The sequence below is a fragment of the Neophocaena asiaeorientalis genome, unplaced genomic scaffold (genome assembly GCF_003031525.2).
Source record: "Neophocaena asiaeorientalis asiaeorientalis breed wild unplaced genomic scaffold, Neophocaena_asiaeorientalis_V1.1 scaffold82, whole genome shotgun sequence".
Taxonomy (NCBI): Eukaryota; Metazoa; Chordata; class Mammalia; order Artiodactyla; family Phocoenidae; genus Neophocaena; species Neophocaena asiaeorientalis.
In genome coordinates, this window is record NW_020173068.1 from 8852763 (window position 1) to 8873577 (window position 20815).

The following is a 20815-nucleotide window of genomic DNA, read 5'->3' on the forward strand; positions in this document are numbered from 1 at the left end:
ACTGCTGGTTTATGCAGAGCAGGTATCAATGTGCCCATTTTACAGATGAGGAAATTAAGACCTCGAGAGACAAAGGTATTTGTTTCCAGTTGCCAAAAGTTAAAATTATAGTAGGTAAAATGGATTGAGCCTGTACTCTGAGCCAGGCCCAGGCTGAACAGCTTGACTTGTTGCTTAGGCCAGGGTCCCCAGAAGCAGATGTGGAGATCAAGATTTCTTTGCAAGAAATTTATTAAGAAATTGTTTCCAGATAAGGTGATGGGTAAGGGAGCAGCGTGATCCCATGGGGAGCTCTGCAGTGTGAGGAATGCCTCAGAGTTTGTCCTACCTGGAAGGAAACGAACTGGACTTTCATACTCCTGTACCTATCAGTCATTGGCTATGGACCCCTCCAGGGGTACATAGACTCAGGCACTTCAGTGCAAGGTCAGGCCTCTGAATAAGGTTTGCAAACCCATAGGAGGTGAGGTATGAACACACAGAACAGGTTAAAGGGGTTTGGGGCATCCAGTGTCCACTCCACTTGCATCAGCTCATTTATTTCTTACAACAACCCTAGGTGGTATTATTATTCCCCCCACTTTGCAGATAGGGAAAATGAGGCACAACTTGGCCAGCATCACACTGCTAGGGAGTGGCAGAGCTGGGCAGAGCCCAGGCCAAGCCAAAGCCTGTCCCCAGCTCCCTTTATCCTCTTCTGGGAGGAGAGGAAGGTGGCGGCTGGTGAGAGATGAGAAGGGTGACCAGAGGTGGGGAAAGGTGCCAGCAGCAGGGGAGAGAGAGAGCGAGAGCGAGAGCGAGAGCGAGAGCGAGAGCGAGAGCGAGAGCGAGAGAGAGAGAGAGAGAGAGAGAGAGAGAGAGAGCTACAAAGGAAGTATGGAGGTGGGGTTGCAGAGACAGGGCTCACACAGGGCCTCCTTCTCCTTCCCACAAACATCCTCAACCAGTTCTCAGAGCCTCAGTCTTTTTCTCTGTAAAATGGGGTGGGTAGAGGTACCTGTTCTCTCATGGTGCTGTTGAGAGAATTAAATAAGAAAGTGCCCATCAAGTGTTCGGTCAGGGTGGCCCACTGTGTGGACTGACAACCACAGCTGTGCTCTCTGCCTGGCTGAGAGGCACCAGCCTGGGCGCCAGATGACAGCTCTGCCTCTGGCCTGGGGGTGCCAGGGCTGAATGTATGTGTGCGAGGACTGGGCAGCATCCCTGTGGTGGGACCAGCTTGGGGCACTTTCCACTCACCAGTGCATTTCATTACCCATTTCACTCCAGGGATTATTTATTTATCCTGATCTTGCGAATGGGGAAACTGAGCCTTACAGTGGTCAAGTCACTTCTCTGTGTCACCTAGTCAGAAAGGAGCGAGTGGGATTTGATTTTGGGTCTCCTAATTCCAAGTCCTGCGTGTTTGCATACTTCTCTCTCTCTCCGGGTGTGTATACATAAAGACTTGACCATTATTCATTCATTTCTTTGTCTACTTATTCCTTCATTGAATAATGCATATGAAATGTCTCCAGTGCCATGCCCTATGACAGGCACTGGGGATGTATGTGAAGGGGGCCAAAACTGACCCGGTCTCAGGGAGTGCCCAGCCTAATGGAGACGAGAGAGAAAAACATCCCACACTCACATATCTCGTCATTGCAACTCTGCCCAGTGCTTCCAAGGAGAGCATAAAACAGGGAGATCTGAGCAGGACCATGGCTCAGGGAGGGCTTCCTCAAACTGGTGTTTGAGCTGAGTAAGGGTCAGTCATTAGGCAAAGAGGAGGGGGTGAGGGGCAGGTATTCCAGCACGGGAGCAGTGTATGCCGAAGCTCCAGGCCTGGAGCAGTGTGGGCCTCAGGAGGCTCGGTGAGGAGGCCGGTGAGGCTGGAGAGCGGGAGTGTGGTGAGCTGAGGAGGGCAGTGGGCCTGTCAGGGTTTGGTCTTTGCCCTAAGAGCAAATGTGTGTTTGCAAATTTGTGTGAGTGTGTGTCTGGCCCAAACCCAGCAGGCTGGGGTGGCAGAGGGGCTGGAGGCCCCGAACAGAGGCCTGATGGGGCAGCCTTGGCATCCTCTGGAGCACCCATTCACAGTAGTTAGTTTCCTGACTGAGCAGGAGGGATGGTGACTGCAGACCCCCTCCAGACAGTGCCATCACCTGGGGCTGGAGGAGGCTCGCAGGATCTGGGGAGGGGCCGAGCTGGAGGGAACAAGGATGGTGAGTAGAGCCGGATGGGCCTGGAGGAGGCTGGTTACACACCTAGGACAGAGCCACCTCCCTGGGCCTCTGGGTCTGTGAAATGGGCCTTGATGAGCAGCCCCAAAAGGTGAAGGTGACTGGTCCCTCCCACATCTACTTGTGCAAACCCCACTTTACACCCATGGCCCAGAGAGGGCAATGACTTGATAAGTGTTGCCCAGCAAGTCAGTGACTGCTTGGAGGTCAGACCCCAGGCCTCCTTTGGCCTCCTGGGCCAGGGCCTCTCAGGAATCCTGGAACACCAGCATGGGGGCTCCTGTTCTCCAGATGTCACACAGCAGAATGCTTCAGCCTGAAGGGACAGGACTGGTAGACAATGCCCCTCGTATCCTGGCAGATCCACAGGTTCCCTTCAAAGCCTGAAATGACATAGGAATCCCACCACCATCACTCCCACCCTGTCCATTCTTTAGGATTTCAGGGCCAAGAAACAGTTTTTCTACCTGCCCACCTGTCCTTCCACCATTATCAAGTCAGTCATTTGGCTGTGTGTATACTTCAAGTGTTCCTTTTAATAAATGTAGGTCTTTTCAAGAAGTGTTCTACTTTCCATCTTGGTTGTCAGGTAAGATTGGAGTCAGGGGGTTGGGTGGGAATATCTGTGGAGCCAGTTCGTGGTGTGGCAGGGGTGTGCTCTGACACCAAGCCAGTTCCTTGTACTGGTCCTGAGGAGCCCCAGGCTGGGAGAAAGGAGGCCCTCCAGTGAATCAGGTAATGAGAAGGAGGAGGGAGGAGTATGTAAACTGAGGCGCCAAGGCTGGGGCCACCGCAAACATCCTATTAACAAACATCTTAGTTAACATTTAACACCCTAGTTAATAGCCAATACCTTCATTAACTATTAACATCCTAGTTAAGTGCAAACACTCTGCTTAACAGAAACCTTTCTTGTTGTTGAACATCCTAGTTGACAGTGAACACCCTACTTAACAGCAAACATCTTTATTAACAATTAACACCCTAGTAAACTGCAAACATGTTACTTAACAAAAACCTTGGTTGATAATGAACACGCTAGTCTGCAGTGAACACATCCTAGTTAACCGTCAACCACCGTCATTAAGAGCTAACACTCAACAACAAGCACCTTAGCTAGCAGCTGATTCTTTGGCAGGAACTCAGCCTTGCACTCCTGCAGCAGTGCCTCGCCTGCTCACTCCACACCGCGACGGGCTGCAGCCAGGCTCCACTCCAGAACCCAGGTTTACAAAGGGAAAGATAAAATAGCCCTGGAACGTGAAATGCATTATTCAGCTCCAGCCTAAACGCCCCTAGCTTCCCTCAAGGGGAGCTCGGGTTCTTCTTGAGTCAGAGATGAAAGTCCAGGCGGTGGAGGGAGAGGAGCTGGGAGTAATCTGCCGTCTCTCTCTTTCCTCTCAACCCTCCCTTCCTCCCTGGCTCGTTGTCTCTGTGTTCGTCCCCTCTCTCCCCAGCCCTCAGTCTGTCCAGCTGGCTGAGTCTGGATCGCTACTCTCTACCTCACCCTCCAACTGTCTCTCTCATTTCTGGCTCCTTCTCTTTGATCATCATCTTCTCTCAAACTCTCTAACTCTGTCTTTTCCCCTCTCCGTCTCTCTGTCTCTGTCTCTACCCCTTTCTCCCTCTCCTTTTGTCTCTGCTTCTCTCTCTGCCTCCCTCCCTCCCTCCCTCATCCTCCAGATTTCAGCCCCAGCATCACCTCCTTCGGAAAGCCCTCCCTGACCCACCTCCCCATTTAAAAAAAACTTTTTTTTTGGCCGCACTCCACGGCACGGGGTATCTTAGGTCCCTGACCAGGGATTGAACCCATGCCCCCTGCACTGGAAGTTCAGAGTCTTAACCACTGGACCGCCAGGGAAGTCCCCAGGCCCAGCTTATGTCCCTGCGTCACACACTTCTAGAACCATGTTCCTTCCTTTCAGAGCCCTTACCTTTATTTCTAATGAATGATTACAAATCAGGGTGATTAGTTAATGTCTGTCTCCGTCTCCCCTCCAGAGTGTAGGTTTCATGGCTGCTTCTGCCTTTGCTCACTGCTGTATCCGCAGTGCCTGGTATACAGGAGGTGCTTAATAGATGTTTTTGTGTTTTGCCTTTCTTTCTGCCCCTCCTCCTCCTCTCTGCTGTATCCTGGCTGCCCTCTTGCCCCAGCCTGAGGCTCCTCTTGTCTTTCATTTATCCTCCCACCCCCTGGTCCCCACAGCTCCCGGTGACACAGGGTGGGCCTTGGCTCTCCGCCTGCTGACCCAGGACCCTCGCAGCCCAGAGTGGAGACCAGCGACCATATGAGGCCCCAAAATGCTAAGCCTGACCCAGCCAGCAGGTGCTCATTGTACTTTTGTTGAAGGAATGAGTGACATAAAGAGAAAGGGATTTGGCATTCCAATTCCTGCCATCCCGCTCAGCACCATGTGACCCTGGGCAAGTCGTGACAATTCTGAGTTTTCTTCTTCATCTGTGAAGTTGACAGGGCTGGGCTGGGGGCAGGGGCGCCAAAGACATTTGATGAGAGCATGCGCTGTAAACCATGAAGTGCCTGGTTGGTGTCTGTGACCATCGGATGTTAGCACATTTTCTTCTGCTGTCCGAACACTGAGGGGATGAAAAGCCAGTTTGCACCCCTCTGCCTCCAGGAACCCAGACTGCGAGACTTGGGGTGCTGGGGCTCTTGGGTGAGGGGACTAGGGGGAGAAGGAAGTAGAAGTGTAAAACAGTTCTTTCATGTGTGAATTATTGAGCACCTACTGTGTGCCAGGCACTGGTTAAGACTCAGGCTCTGTGAGCAAACAAAGCAGAACCCTGCTCCTCGTTTCCCATGTGGTCATTCCACCTTCCATGCATTCAGCAGATACGCACTGAGCACCTACTGTGTGCTGGGCATTGCGCAGGCGCTGGGAGAAGCCGTGAAAGAGCCGGGTATGGCCACTCCCCTCTCCCACTGTTCTGTCTATGCTCGGGGCTGGGCGCCCTTCCACACTCAGCATTACTTTCAGTCTGCCCCTTCAAACTGTGAGGAGGGCCTTCTCCTCCCCATTTGTCGGATGAAGAAACTGAGCGTCAGGCCACCCGCCCCAAGTCCTGTGTGCTAGAAAGCAGAGGACGTGGATCAAGATTCACATCTGTCTGACTCTAGGGTCTTAATTCTCTGGAGACATTTGGTTTGACCTGTCGTCTCTCTCCAAGCCTTAGTTTCCCGGCCTGTACACTGAGGAGGTGAACGGGGTGACCTTGGAGGTCATCCACTAATGCAGGTCAGTGGAAAGAGAGCTGGGGCCAGCAGAGGTGGGGGGAGGGTGTTTCCAGGCAGCTCAGCCTCCGCGGGACTTTCGCGGCCTCAGAGTCCGGAGTTGGTTCTTATTATTGGCTCCAAATGACATTTGCATCCATTTATTTGCTGCATTTTGATTTTGCATTCAATTCCCGGGCCATTCACGGTGTCTGCCCTACCTGGGGGATGCGAAATCAAGGCAGCCAGGAGCACAGTTTGGACATGCCTGAAAGCCACCGCTCCTCAGAAGGAGGAACGCTTGACCGACTCCACAGCAGAAGGTGAGCTGGAGGCTGCCCTGCTCCCCGCACCTTCCCCATCCCCAGCCAGAATCTGACTGATGCGCCTCCTGCTTGGGAGCTGGACTCCTCCACTCCTCGCACCCCAATAGGCGTATCTGAGATGGGACCCTCACCAGCACCTGGGCCCTTTAGGAAAATTAGGCTCTGGTTTTCACAAAGAATTTGAAATCCTACTGGAAATATGCAGGGGCACTTGAGAAGGGAGACCAGATTTGAACCCGAGTTTGACCCCTCCAACCTCTCTTCCTCGGTCACCGTCAGTGGTGTCTTTCTAACAGTCTGACTATGCCACCCTCCTGCTCAAGACCCTCCCATGGCTCCCCCTTGCCCTCAGGCTTGCTTACAAGTTCCTGGCCTTTCAAGCCCCATCCACATCAGCCTCCTTTCTCAGCACTTCCTGCCACACACCCTAAGCTCCGTATCTCCCAGCAGCTCATATTTCCCAATGTCCACACCTGTGCATGGGCTGTTCCCTCTGTCCAGACCATTTGCCTCCACCTTGTCCTCTAGGCAAACTCTTAGCACTCCACAAATCGTGAGAACATCAGCTAGCCTTCTGTACCAAGCATTATCTTAGCACCTCTCATGCCTCACTCACCTGGCCCTCACAGCCCCCCAAGAAGTATTCCCAATACCAGTTCTCCAGAATTCAATGGAGAGGCTCAGAGAAGCCAAGCAAATTGCCCAAGGTCACACAGCAGGATACCAGTGCAGGCAGCCCAACTCCAGAGCCCATGCTCCCAACCTCAGAGGCTCAGAACCGAGCTCAGAGACCGCCTCCTCAGAGCACACCCTCGACTATACACACCCATTCCCTTCCCAGCAGATGGACCCCCTTCCTTGTCTCTGACACCTATGTAGCCAGGAAATTTTTGATTATTGCGCTTCTACACTGGGGTGTTTGCTCTTAATTTTTTGCATATCTGGCTCTCTCACGAGAGGCCAAGACTTACCAAGGGCAGTGGCGTGGGTCCCCCGTGTTGGGCGTGGGGCTTGGCACAAAGGGTAAATAGAAATTAGGACTATTCTCACCAGGTACCCTGCAGAGATGATGGAAAGAACAGATGTACTAAGGGCTGTAAATAGACCTCGTGTGGCTTCTGGGGGAAGAAGTGGGAGGGGGTTTTTATACAGAGAGGTGACAGGAATCGCCCAAGGCCACCCAGCAGTGATCAGTAATGTCTTCCCTCTGCAAAGACAATGCAGGGGTATCGTGTCCTGAATGATCTCTTAAAATGCATGCTGTCAGCTGGTTCAGTAGCACTCCAACCTCCCGAACCCCAGCCTTGGGGAGTTTGGGGGAGAAGGAGGGTGCCGCTGGGGTAGGGGGCTCTGATGGAGGCCATACATCACAGCGACAGCTAAGACAGAGAGATCGGGAGTGATTTTTCTTCATGGTTTGCAGACAAATGAGGTGGACAGAAAATGGATGGCAACCTTTGGCAGTGAGACGCCTGGGGCTGGGGGAGCCGGCCATGACTGCCCAAGCAGAGGGGAACACATTCCCAGGCGATCTCCGACTCCCACTGCAGGCTGCTCTCCCTCTCTAAGGATCGGAGGCACCCCGGAGTGGGGAAGGAGTCATCACAGGGGAGGGGCAGCAGGGTGTGTGTGAGATGGCCTGGGTCTGCGCTGCTGGCTGCGCGACCAGGGCAAATCAGTTCCTGTCTGGGCCTCAGTTCCCCCTCTGGCCCAGTGAATGGACCAAGGACTCTACAAGGGAAGGCCATACAGCTTTGACTGGTGGGAGTCTCTGTACCCTGCCTCTTCAAGGCCTGGCAGAATCTAGGGCCAAGAAGATCAGGGGCTTCCCTACCAAACCTCTTTATTCCTTAGCTGCCGGAGCGGGGCTAGAGAGTCAGGAAAATGGACACAATCCTTGCAGAGGTCTCAGGAGCCCCAATGCTAGACTTTCCCTACTTCCAAATTGTCCTTGAACCGTGAGGTTTGGGAAGCTTAGAATCTTAGAACCTGGGACACATTTTCCTAGAAATCCAGATTCCTCAATGCCAAGTGCAATGGGTGTAATTCTCCACTCCCAGCAAGTATACAAGGAATGTTGCTTCCTTCGCTTTTCCATAGTGCAAGGTCATTTCCATCTGGGGGCCCTGTTCTGCCATGGTGGGAGAAACTCAGGGTCTTGGGGGGGGTCCCTTTTTCATGGGGCTGGAAGACATTTTGGGGACGACATGCATTGTTGGGGAGGACAATTGACCCTCAGTTGTTGTCCGCCATCAAGACGTGCTGCCCTCCTCTCTCTGTTGCTGGCCACCCTGGGTTCTTGCGGTCCAGAGGCCCCTCTGGGTCTGGGGAGTCTCCCTGATACTCCTGCACCATGCCAGGCCCAGGGGCCTCTGTGAGGCCATCTCAGGCCTGAGTACCCAGACTTCTCTGGGGTTCAGTCTGGAATAGGGCGCAGGTCACCCCTGCTCTTAGGTCCTCCAGACCTGGCTGCAGGTCTGTAATCACCCTCAGCCCTGGAACCAGGATGGGACTCCTTTCTTGGGGGCCTGCAGCTTTCAAGGCTCTTTCTGATTCCTCTCCCAAAGCCCAGCCAAAGGGACGGTGTTGGGGTCTCAGGGGTGACTGAGAGCCTGGTCACTCCCCAGGCCATTGGCCCTTCTTCCCCCTCTGCTGTCTCTGCCCCCAAGCACTCCTCTTCCCCTCGTAGCTGCGGCTTTGCAAACTCAAGACCAGGAGGATGCCAACTGAAATAAGAAAATGCATTCATATTTCAAAAGCATCATTCGACTACATAGAAATATTAGAATGGTATAATTTGGGGATCTTGGGATCTTGGAATCTCAAAATCACAAAACCCAGGATTACTTAATTCCCGTCCACAGGAGGATGGATAAAGTGTGGCAAATTAGTATAAACTGAATTTACCAGTTATTGGTAATGAACTTCAGCCATGTGTATTGGCATGGATAAATCTCAAAGCTATAATGGTGAGTGAAAAAAAAATAAAAAGCAAGTCGCAGAAGACTATGAATGATTTAATACCACTTAGTAAGTATCAAGACCTCACCAACAGCATGGATACGTTCATAAGCAGTTAAAACACAACACAGGGACTTCCCTGGTGGCGCAGCGGTTGAAAGTCCGCCTGCCGATGCAGAATAATTATGAAATGTATGTTTACTAAGTATAAGTAAAAATAAATAAATTAATTAATAAACTCCTACCCCCAACATCTTCTTAAAAAAAAAAAAAAGAGAAAGGGATTGAATTGGGGAGGGGTATATACAAGGGTCTTCAATTGTAGCTGTAACACTTTTTTTTCCTTTAAAAGGTCATAACTAATAAATTGTGTATTTATATATATATATAGATATAGAAACGTACATGCTTGTGTAAGTTGTTTATAAAGGTTCTTTTAGAGGGCGTGCTCTCTGCACCCTTCTTTCACTTACTACTGTATTGCTAAGCTTCATATTTATTGTTGCTTGTTGCTACTGTCCACTCATTTTGACTGCTGGATAGCATTGCACGTGTGAGGATACCAGAGGATGTGGACCCCCAGGAATTCTCAGACACTGCTGGTAGAGTGCAAATTGATACAACTACTTTGGCAACACAGTTTGGCGGTATCTCATGGAGCTGAACTTTCAGCGTTTCCACTTCTAGGTATACACCCAAGAGAAGCTCCTGCGTGCACACAGCAGGAAACATGACAAGAGCACTCATAATCATACTGCCCACAACAGCAGGAAACCTGGAAGCAAATCCAAATACTCATCAGCCTGACAGTGGCTGAAGGCATTCATCTGCTGACAAAATTCGTTTGAAAAAATAAGAGGGAAGAACTGAAGCAAGTCATTCTGATACAAGTTAAAACTGGGTAGTGGGGCAGAACCCTCTATGACATAAATCACAGCAAGATCCTTTTCGACCCACCTCCTAGAGAAATGGAAATAATAATAAACAAATGGGACCTAATGAAACTTCAAAGCTTTTGCACAGCAAGGGAAACCATAAACAAGACGAAAAGAAGTTATACTCCAACAAAGATGTTAGAAAAAAAACTGGGTAGTGAGTACATTGATCTTCATTATATTAGTCTTTAGATATTTGAAATAATTCATAATAAAAAGAAAAAAAATTTTTTTTTTGGCTGCGTTGGGTCTTCGTTGTTGCACATGGGCTTTCTCTAGTTGCAGTGAGCGGGGGCTACTCTTTGTTGCGGTGCGCGGGCTTCTTATTGCGGTGGCTTCTCTTGTTGCAGAGCACAGGCTCTAGGTGCGCAGGCTTCTTTAGTTGCAGCACATGGGCTAGGTAGTTGTGGCATGCGGGCCCTAGAACGCGTGGGCTTCTGTAGTTGTGGCATGCGGGACCAGTAGTTGTGGCTCGCAGGCTCAGTAGTTGTGGCCTACGGGCTTAGTTGCTCCGTGGCATGTGGGATCTTCCCGGACAAGAGATCGAACCTGTGTCCCCTGCATTGGCAGGCGGATTTTTAACCACTGTGCCACCAGGGAAGTCTGAAGAAATTGTATTTTTAAAAATCCGGAATTGCAGTATCCTGGGCTTAGGAGACCTGTAATCTTTGGTGTCAGCAGGGATTCGAGATGATCTAGTGTGTCTGTAACACCCGGGGTCTCACCCAGCTAGCGTCCAGCCTCTGTCTATGTGCTCCCTGCAGTGGAGTGGCCTGGAACTGAAGATGAGATGAACTCTGGGGGTGGATGAGGTCAAGAAACAAACATAACCCTCATCTGTAGAAATTGCTCACAGGGAAGAGAGGTGACCTAGGGTGATACAGGAGGAGTTGATAACACATCAGGGGGACCAAGGAGGGGCCCCCAGCGACTGTTAAAGCTGTGCCCCAGAGATGGGTTGCTGGGAAAACCAGTATGGGGTCTGCATAGCTGGAAAGGGATGTTCCAGAGCAGAATGTGGTGTGCAGGTCCAGCCTGACAGAGGGGAGGCTGGTGGGCCCTGGGTATCAGGCCTGGAATACCATGCCTCCCTCATACCCTCCCTTCTAGAACACTCTTCTTCTCACCAAGTCCCCTTATGGCTTACAGTCCAGTCCTCCAGCTCCTCTTTAACTTCAGCAGCATGTTCCAGGATTCATGTGTGCCTGAACACATGGACCATGTACCTACATATGTATATGCCTGGGCCTGTGTACACATGGGGTGCCCAGGGGTAATTAGCTGTGGACGTGTGTAGCTCCCCCTGGACCAAGTCCAGGCCACATCATCACTGTTGCCGGATGCCTCCCAGCCTCTTCCTGGCTTCTCTGCCTCCCATCTCATCCTCTCCATGCTCCACATTGAACCAAGAGTGGGGGAGATCTTTCTGAAGCACAAGACTGACCCTCTCACTCCCCCATGTGGATGAACAAATATGTGTCACAGATTAATATGCTCACACATATGGGTGCCTGCATTAATGTGTGTGCACATGTACATGTGTGTAAATACCATTTTTGCTTTTATATATATTAATTTTTTGATTGGCTAATACCTGAACATGGTAAAAACCTCATACAGTGCAAAAGTTACATAGGAAAAGTTAGTGTCCTAGTGGCTGACGTCTGGAATGGTGCAGGAAAGACTTCCAAAAATCTAATCCTCCATAAAAGCAATGAGAACGCTGGAAAAACTCTCAAATACACCTGTTTTGAACGTTGGAAATTAACTAAAGACATACAACAAGAAAAAATGGCTGAATTTTGGTAAGAACAGTGAGTTTTATGATGTTTTAATTTGCTTTAATCCCATCCCCTCTCCCCAGCTCCATAGTAGCCTTGAAAACCAACAGCCTTGCAACCATAGTAACTGTGTAATCCAGCAGCCTAGCAGCCACTAGAGAGGACAGAGCAGGTTTGGAGGTCCCCAAAATCTCCATTCCCAGAGAACTGTCATTCTTTGACCTGTCTGGCAGGTTGCTCAAAAGCTTCATTTCTTTATTTGTCCTGAATTAGAGCCCTCTCTATGCAGAAGTTCTACCTCCAAGGGCTTTTGTGACAACAATCAGAGACAATTGTTTAACATCACAGCTGTCTGAGGCAGCATTACCTCAGTTAGAGCTAAGAAAAGACTAAGCAAAAATCTTAAAAGAAGATTGAGGGAATGAGTGAAGGACTTTGCAAATTTCTAACATATTCCTGGGAATCTAGAAGTCCACGTGCATGTGCATGCCTAGGAAATATGTGAGAAAGCCATAGTCTTTTACCTGTGGCTGACCTGAGGCTCTGTGTAAGCAGGAAGTGAAGACAGAGTTTTAAATTCCCCAACACATACACACAGCCCCGTGGCAAAGACTGTGATATTTATTGGTTCACAGCATTTAAGAAAGCCTTAAATGTCCAATCATTAGCTGACCACTAAATTAACTGAGCAGAGACGTCAATGACCACATATGACAAAGAATACAGGCTTTACAGAAGTAGTCGAGGAATGTCACTAAGCAAAGAAACAGCAGCAGTGACTACAGCAAACAGCAACAACAACAAACCCTGCAGAGGGGAACTGACTTTCAGAGTTCTCTATCCAGCAAAACTACCCTTCAAAAAGGAAGGCGGAGGGCTTCTTTGGTGGCACAGTAGTAGAGAGTCCACCTGCCGATGCAGGGGACACGGGTTCGTGCCCTGGTCCGGGAAGATCCCACATGCCGCGGAGCAGCTGGGCCCGTGGGCCGTGGCCGCTGAGCCTGTGCGTCCGGAGCCTGTGCTCTGCAACGGGAGAGGCCACAGCAGTGAGAGGCCCGCGTACCGCAAAAACAAAAACAAAAACAAACAAAAAAAAAAAAAGGAAGGGGGAATATTTCCAGATTTTTTTGTTAATTAAAGAATGTGTCACTAGCTGACCTGTTTTATAAGAATTATTAAAGGGAGTCCTTTAGGCTGAAATGAAAGGACACTAGATAGTAATTCAAGTCTGCAGGAAGAAACAAAGAGTGTAGAAATAAAGAGCAAAGATAAGTATATAGGCAAATATATGACAGTGTAAATGAAATTTTGTTTGTAACTTTTTTTCTTCTCCTACCTGATTTAAAAGACAACTGCATAAAGCAATAATTATAAAACTATGTGGATGAGCTTATAATGTATAAAGATATAATTTGTATGACAACAGTAGTACAAAGAAGGAGGCAGGGAATGGAGCTATATTGGAACAAAGTTTTTGTATACTATGGAAACTAAGTTGGTATTGATCCAAACTAGATTATTTTAAGTTAAGATGTTCATTGTAATCACCAGGGAAACCACTAAGAAAATAACTCAAAAATATAATAAAAGAAATGACAAGAGAATCAAAGTGATATACTAGAAATTATCTATTTAGCACAAAAGAAGGGAGTATTGGAGGAATAGAGGAACAAAGAGACATAGGACATACAGAAAACAAAGCAAAATGGCAGACACAGACTCTATCAGTAAAAAGATGAAAAAATATATAACATGCAAAGGGGAACCAAATGAGAGCTGGAGGCGCTACCCTAATATTAGAAGAAGTAGACTTTAAGACAAATATTGTTACTAGAGACAAAGAAGGTCATTTAAAAATGATTAAAGGGTCAATCCATCAGGAACACATAATTATAGACACACATCACGTAACAGTAGAGCCCCTTAATATATGAAGCAAAAACTGATAGAACTGAAGGCAGGAATAGTTCAACAGTAATGGATGGAGACATCAGTGCTCTACTTTCAATAATGGGTAGAACAACTATGCAGAAGATCAACAAGGAAATAAAAGACTGGAAAAATACTGTAAACTAACTTGACCTAACAGACATCTGTAGAATACTCCCCCTCAACAACAGTATTCTTCTCAAGTACACATGGAACATTCTACAGGATACACAATATGTTAGGTCACAAAATAAGTCTCAATACATTTAGAAGGATTTAAGTCATACAAAGTATGTTTTCTGAACACATGGAATGAAGTTAAAAATTAACAGTGGAAGAAATGTAAGGAATCACAAACGTAGAAATTGACCAACACTATTAAATAATGAGTGGGTCAAAGAAGAATCACAAAGAAAGTTAGAAAATATTCTGAGATGAATGAAAATGAAAACACAACAAAACGTATGGACTTATGGAATGCATCTAAAGCAGTGCTAAGAGGGAAATTTATAGCTGTAAACACTGATATTGGAAAAGAAGATAGCTCTCAAATCAGTAACCTAAACTTCCACCATAAGAAACTAGCAAAAGAAGAAAAAACTAAACCCAAAGCAAGCAGAAGTAAATAATAAAAACTAGAGAGGAAATAAGTGAGATATCACTTTATACACATTGGGATGGGAATAACAACAACAGCAGCAACAACAAAAGGCCAAGAACAGATGTTGGCAAGGATTTGGAGAAATTGGAACATTCATACACTGTCGCTGGGAATGTAAAAGGGAGCAGCCTCTTTTGAGACAGTTGGCAGTTTCTTAAAAGGTTAAACATGGACTTCCCTGGTGGTGCAGTGGTTGGGAGTCCGCCTGCTGATGCAGGGGACACGGGTTTGTGCCCCGGTTCGGGAAGATCCCACATGCCGCGGAGTGGCTGGGCCCGTGAGCCATGGCCACTGAGCCTGTGCGTCCGGAGCCTGTACTCCGCAATGGAAGAGGCCACAACAGTGAGAGGCCTGCGTACCGCAAAAAAAAAAAAGGTTAAACATGAAGTTACCATATGGCCCAGCAATTCCACTCTTAGGTGGATATCCAAGACAAATAAAAATGTATATCCACACCAAAACTTGTTCATGCATGTTTACAGCGACATTATCCGTAACAGCAAAAGGTGGAAACAACACAAATATCCATCAACTGATGAATGGTTAAACAAAAGGTGGTATATCCATACAACGGAATATTATTAAGTCAGGAAAAGCAATGAAGTACGGCTAGATATTATGACATGGATGAACCTTAAAAACATTATGCTCAATGTAAGAAGCCAGACACAAAAGGCCACGTATTGTATTATTCTATTTATACAAAATATCCAGAATAGGCAAATTCATAGAGACAAAAAGTAGATGAATCGTAACCTGGGATTGGCAGCAGGAGGGAATGGAGAGTGACTGCCAATTTGTATGAGGTTTCTTTCTGGGGTGATGAAAATGCTCTAAGATTAGACAGTAGTGATTGCACAACTTTGTGAATACATTGAAAACACTGGATGTATATTTTTAAAGGATGAATTTTCTGGCAAGTGAATTATATCTCAGTACAGCTGTTATAAAATAAAATTTAATATCCTTCCCATGCTGTTTCCCCGGTTTCTTGTGTATTCTTCCAGAGATAGTCTAGGCACAAGGCAGCCCATATGTTGATATCATATTTCATTAAATCTAAGACTCTATCAATGATAATACGTACCATCATTTTATGTACTAAAAAAAAAAAAAAAGATAAAACAAATCAGGGAATTCCCTGGCGGTCCAGTGGTTAGGACTCTGCGCTTTCACTGCCGAGAAAAAAATCACTGCTTATTTTAATTGTAAGGCGTATGCCAGTTTCAGGGGTGTTAGCATGTTTAAAATGTGCCTCTTAGAACAAATGCATGTAGTATAGCTTTCTATGTACTTTTATCCCTCCGCCTTCTTACTTGTTTTTGACAGCATATGTGTTGTCGTGTACCTTGTGTGTAGTGGACACTTTCAGTGCCGCACTCACATTCCTGGCCTGCCTTGTAGGTCTCCTGTGGACAGCTCTCGCTTACACTTATGGCTTTCTGTGTCTCCATCTAAGGATGTGTACTCAACTTAGAAATGCAAGAGAGTTAATGCCCAGGGGCAACACTCAGCCAATGAGGGACAGGGGTTTCAGAGAAACACTCCAACTTCCATGCACAATTCCAAAGTGTGTTCCAGAGTGTGTCCAACTCAGCAGGACTGAGCCCGAGGGACCTCCATTGGCAAGTCATTCATTAACACATCTTCCTTGTCTCCTGTCTTCCGCACTATGCTTCCTGCGATCCCAAATCAACGACTTGCACCCAAACCTCTGTCTTAGAGTCTGTTTTGGAGAGAACCCAGATTTAGACTCTGAGCGCACATGTGTGAATGTGGTACACACACGTTCGTGTTCATTGAGTGTGTAGGAGCCCAGGCATGAGTGTGTGTATGTGTGCACCTATGGCAGCTTTTCTGTTCGAGATCAGGTGTGAATGTGTACACGTACGTACTCATGTGTCATGTGCCGGCGAGGTCGAAGGAGCCTGAGAAAGGCCCCCAGAGGCTCTCTTGTGATTAAGAGCCTCTTGTCGGGTGGCAGTGGGGAGCTGGCCAGGGTGTGCGCTGTAATAGCAGACCGTATCCCACCTCTCTCTCCCTCTGCAGCCGCCTGTCTAGAGATAGCCTCATCAGGCTAGTCTCAGATGTGTGCTCTCTCTGATGGGAGACAGCTGGAGCGGCTGTCAGGGGCCTCGCTGGCGATAGCCAGCAGTCCACCTGGCACCTGTCGGCAGCACCTAATCACTGTCCTGGTGACAGCTGCTGGGAGGGAGTGGAAAGGTGATATGGGGCAGCTATTCTTGGGGTCTGGGTGCTCTTCACTGTTCCTTGACCCCTCCACGTGGAAGGGTGAGTTTCAGTTCCTGTACATCTTCTGGAATCACAGACCCCCTCCCACTCCACCACCAAAGGACTGACGTCACCAGCTTTGACACTGGCCTCCGCCATCCACGGTCTCCACTCCTGCTCTTTTTGGAAGACAGCGTTAATGTTATGCCTCCCTGTGTTTCCCTCTCCTTCTGCCCCCAAGGCTTTGGCTTCCCTCTTCTGCCTGGTGAATTCACCCTTTCCAGGGCCAGCTCACAATCTTCTTTTTCAGACAGCCTGTCCTGCTTCACCCAGGCCGATGCTTCCTCCCCAGACCCCCACCCCCAGCTCTTTGCTCATTTCTCTGCTGTTATACATATTAGTTGCCAGGAAGGACAAGGTGGACACCTGCCTCTGACTCCCAATCCCAATGTTTGAGGCTCAAGGAGGGAGACCAGGTGGGCTCAGGTGCCCAGAGACAAGGCAGCGTCTGAACCCCAGGAAGGCAACTCTGTTTGTGTTAAAATGATACCACCAGCTGGTGGGGAGGAGAAGGCGTAGAGGGCATAGAGAAGGACCCAGAGCCCTCCTGCCTCTCAAGAGTAGGGGCTGCAGACCACAGAGCACAGTGTCAGGGTCCCAGGAAAGAGGCATAGATGTTAGGACAGGGCTGTAGTCCAGCAGAAACTGGAGGGAAAACCTCATGCTTCTAATTGAGCCCACCAATCGTGAAGAAGACTGGAGCCCCCTGGGCCTGGGTTCAAATCCCATCTCCTCCATTTATCAGCTGTGTGACCTTAGGTAAGTGGCTTCACCACTCTGAGCCTTGGTTGCCACCATTATAACATGAAGATAACAGTACTCAGTATAAGGAGATGATGTTGGGGAGGCCCCCACATAGAGATGGGCACATAGCAAGCACTGGTATCTACCTTGGGGAAAGAAAACCACAGCTCTGCCTACGAGGGTTGCCCAAGAAAATTTAGGGAGATAGTGCCAACTCTAGCTCCCTGTTGTTGGTGGGCAAGGGCTCCAGGCAGCCCTCAGGCTGCACTTGACCCCTCAATCCTTCACTTCTTAACTGTATGTATGACCTCTCTACACCTCAGTTTCCTGTCCAATAAACTGGAGATACTAGATAATAGAAGACAAACAAATGGAGGTTGGTTGTAAGAATGAATCGCTATTAGTTGCTATAGGAGTGAGTTACTTGTTAATTGCTATGAATGTTAAAAATTAATGGCTGTAAGAATTCATTGCTCTAAAGTACCCATCACGGTGCCTGACACGTAGTGAGCGCTCAGTACTTATTAGCTATAATTATTGTCATTACTGAGTCAACATTTGAGTGCCTGCTCTGTGGCAAACTTCATGCCAGGTACCAAGGGTCTTGGGAGAGAGTGCAGAGCTGGACATGATTTAGTCCCTGAGCACTCAGTCCACTTGGGAGATGGAAGAAGGGAAAGATGGAGGCATCCATACGACCCGTGGAAAGTACAAAACATTACAAGAGAGAGTCAGAAAAAGGTGAGGCGTGGGAGGGCTTCCTGGAGGAGAAGGACTTTGACTGGACTGGCGCTTTGATGACTGCAAATGCAACAACAATGTAATTAATATTTATCAAGCAGTCACTATGTGCCAATAGTATTGTGTTTTACCTGCATTATGTTATTTAAAGCTCATAATAGTGGTAATTAGTTAGGACTATTGTACCCATTTCATGGATGAAGAAACTGAGGCTTAGAGAGATTAAGATACCTGCCAAGATCACTCAAGCCTGAATTTGAATTCTCAATTACTTGAGCTCTGAAGCCCCGCACTCCTCTGCACTCCAGGTAGACGGATGTAAAGTTGCAGACTTAGAAAAAGGCTGAGTGCAAACATTAATTGCACACCTGTTCTGGAGGTATGCCAGACCCTGGGCTAAGCACTTGGCCTACTTGGTCACATGCAATCCTTATAACAAGCCATATGAGGTAGACAACATTTTATCTCTATTTTGCTGATGTGGCAATTGAGGCTCGAAGTAGTTGAGCCTCAGATCAGACTAGATCAGACTAGAGAGTGGTAGCACCGGCATCTGAGTCTAGATCGTCCAAATCCCAAACCCATGTTACTTCTCTGAATAACACAGACATCAGTCGTGTGCCCTGGGAACAGAGAAGTGATTGTCTAGTATGTCTAAAGATTTGGGTCCTTAAAGGGAACAAGGCATGGAGCAGTTGGGGCTGGATGGTGGAGGGCTAGATGCCCGTTCATACAGTAGGCAATGGGGAGCCACTAAAGATTGTAGAGTAGGGGTATGACAGGGCCAGAGCTGCGTCTTCCAAAGATAAATCTCACTGCAGCGCCTAAGATGGATTGGATGAGGGTGAGAGAGGCAGTGGGAGCCCCATCAGGAGACAGCACCAGGTGATGCTGACATTAGATGACAAGTGATATGGACAAAGTGGCCTTCTGCTGGGGAAGGAAAACAGAGAGCTCAGAGATGAGAAACAGCCAGGGGCACAGCCATTAGCCTTATCAAAAAGCTGACTGCTCTTAGCAAAGTATTTAATACAATTTCCTGCTATTAGGGACCAAACCTGGGCTAGCAATATTATTAATTCTAAAGATAATCATTAAGCTGGGCAGATGGTATTTTAATATATGGCAACAGGTGAGCTATTGTCACTTTTCCCCTTCTATCTTGATTGTGGGTCACCCAATTAGAGCTGGCTTCAAATGCCCCTTCCTGGAGGTAGTGAGATAAGGCTTAATGTCCTCAAACAAGAGCTATTGGCTGTGACAAGAGGTCCATAAATATTAATAAATCTATAATTAGTCCTGTGAAAAGGGGGTCAATCCAGGTGAAGTTTCCACCCATTAATACTATAAATCACTTTTGCAAAGTTGCTGGGAAAGCAAGGCTTTTCTATTCCAAATGCCAGACTGTTCTTTGTTCTAAGAGGATGCAGTTCTATTGAATCTACCAGATTCTGATTCACATCTTATTCTGAGAAAGTACCCCAGGGGTGGTGAGAATACCTGGAGGGCTCAGCAGGGAAGAAAGGCTTTCCAGAGGCAGTGAAAGGAGATGGTTGGGGTCCCCATGATCTTGTCTTTGCTTATTTTAATGTTTTTTTTTTTTTTTTTTTTTTTTGGTATGTGACCTCTCCCGCTGCGGAGCACAGGCTCCAGACGCGCAGGCTCAGTGGTCATGGCTCATGGGCCCAGCTGCTCCGCGGCATGTGGCATCTTCCCGGACCGGGGCACGAACCCGTGTCCCCTGCATCGGCAGGCAGACTCTCAACCACTGCGCCACCAGAGATGCCCAATGTTTAACTTATATTGTTTTAAGTTGTGTTTCAGAATCTCGATGAAGAAAAGACTTCTTATTTTCCATATAAAATTCGTGTGGGATAGTGGGCTAAATGAAGAGGACTTGTAGAGCTGTAAGGTGCCCAGAGATATGAATATGTTACTTTTCTTTCTTTCTTTCTTTTTTGGCTGCGCCGCGTGTGGGATCTTAGTTCCCAGACCAGGGATCGAACCCGTTCCCCCTGAAGTGGAAGTGCGGAGTCTTAACCACTGGACCGCCAGGGAAGTCCAATGTGTTACTTTTCTATTTAAAAATTTTTATTGAGGTCTAACATACACCCAGTAAAATATACAGGTCATGAAGTGTACAGCTCAATGACTTTTACGTATGTATACCACCACCTAGATTAAGATAATGTTTCCATTTACTCCAGCAGCCTCCCTTGTGGTCGGCTAACCAGGTAACCACGTTTCTGACGTCTAGTACCAACGACGCAGTTTGCTTGTTCTTGAACTTTGTTGGAATGGAATCATAGAGCCTGGCACAAAGGTGGTGCCTTCAGATGTTGTTGACTAAATGGACGATAACAGCATTTCTCAAGCATTCACCGTGTACCAATTCTCCATAATTTTCTAGACATCTTGCTTTATGCTCACAACTGTCTTCTGTGGTATTATTTTGATTTCCATATAACAGATCTGCTCTTTTATTTCTGTCACTATTTATTTGCTATCGAGTGTCTAGGGTGTGCGAGACAGTCAAGATACTGGCTCCCTTTCGCGAAGCTTACAATCTAGTGGATGGGGAAACGGAGGCTGGCAGAGGCCAAGCGGAGTGGGGCATGGGGAGGTGGGTGGGATTGGTAGGAGGAGGCCCTCCAGTCTCCATCTGGGGGAGTCCAAAATAGTGATGAGAGAGGTCACCCGAGTTCTGAGGTGGGCTCAGAGGGGAAGGGGACTCTGCAGCTTCTTCCCTGGGAGCCCGGACCGGTTTCAGCCAGTCCAGGGCAAGCGGGCTGTTCCAGCCTGGCCCTCTCCCCTCGCTCTTCCCCCTCCTTTTCTTCCCTCCGCTGCCTCCGGCGCAGTGATTGACGCGGTAATTGGCTAGCTTAGTCTCCGGGCTAATTGAGGTCGGGCTGCAAATTGCTGCATCGGTGGGCGCCGGGGCTACGCGCTCTCCCTCCCCCTGCAGCGCCGGGTGTGGAGCCGGGGCGGGAGCCGGGG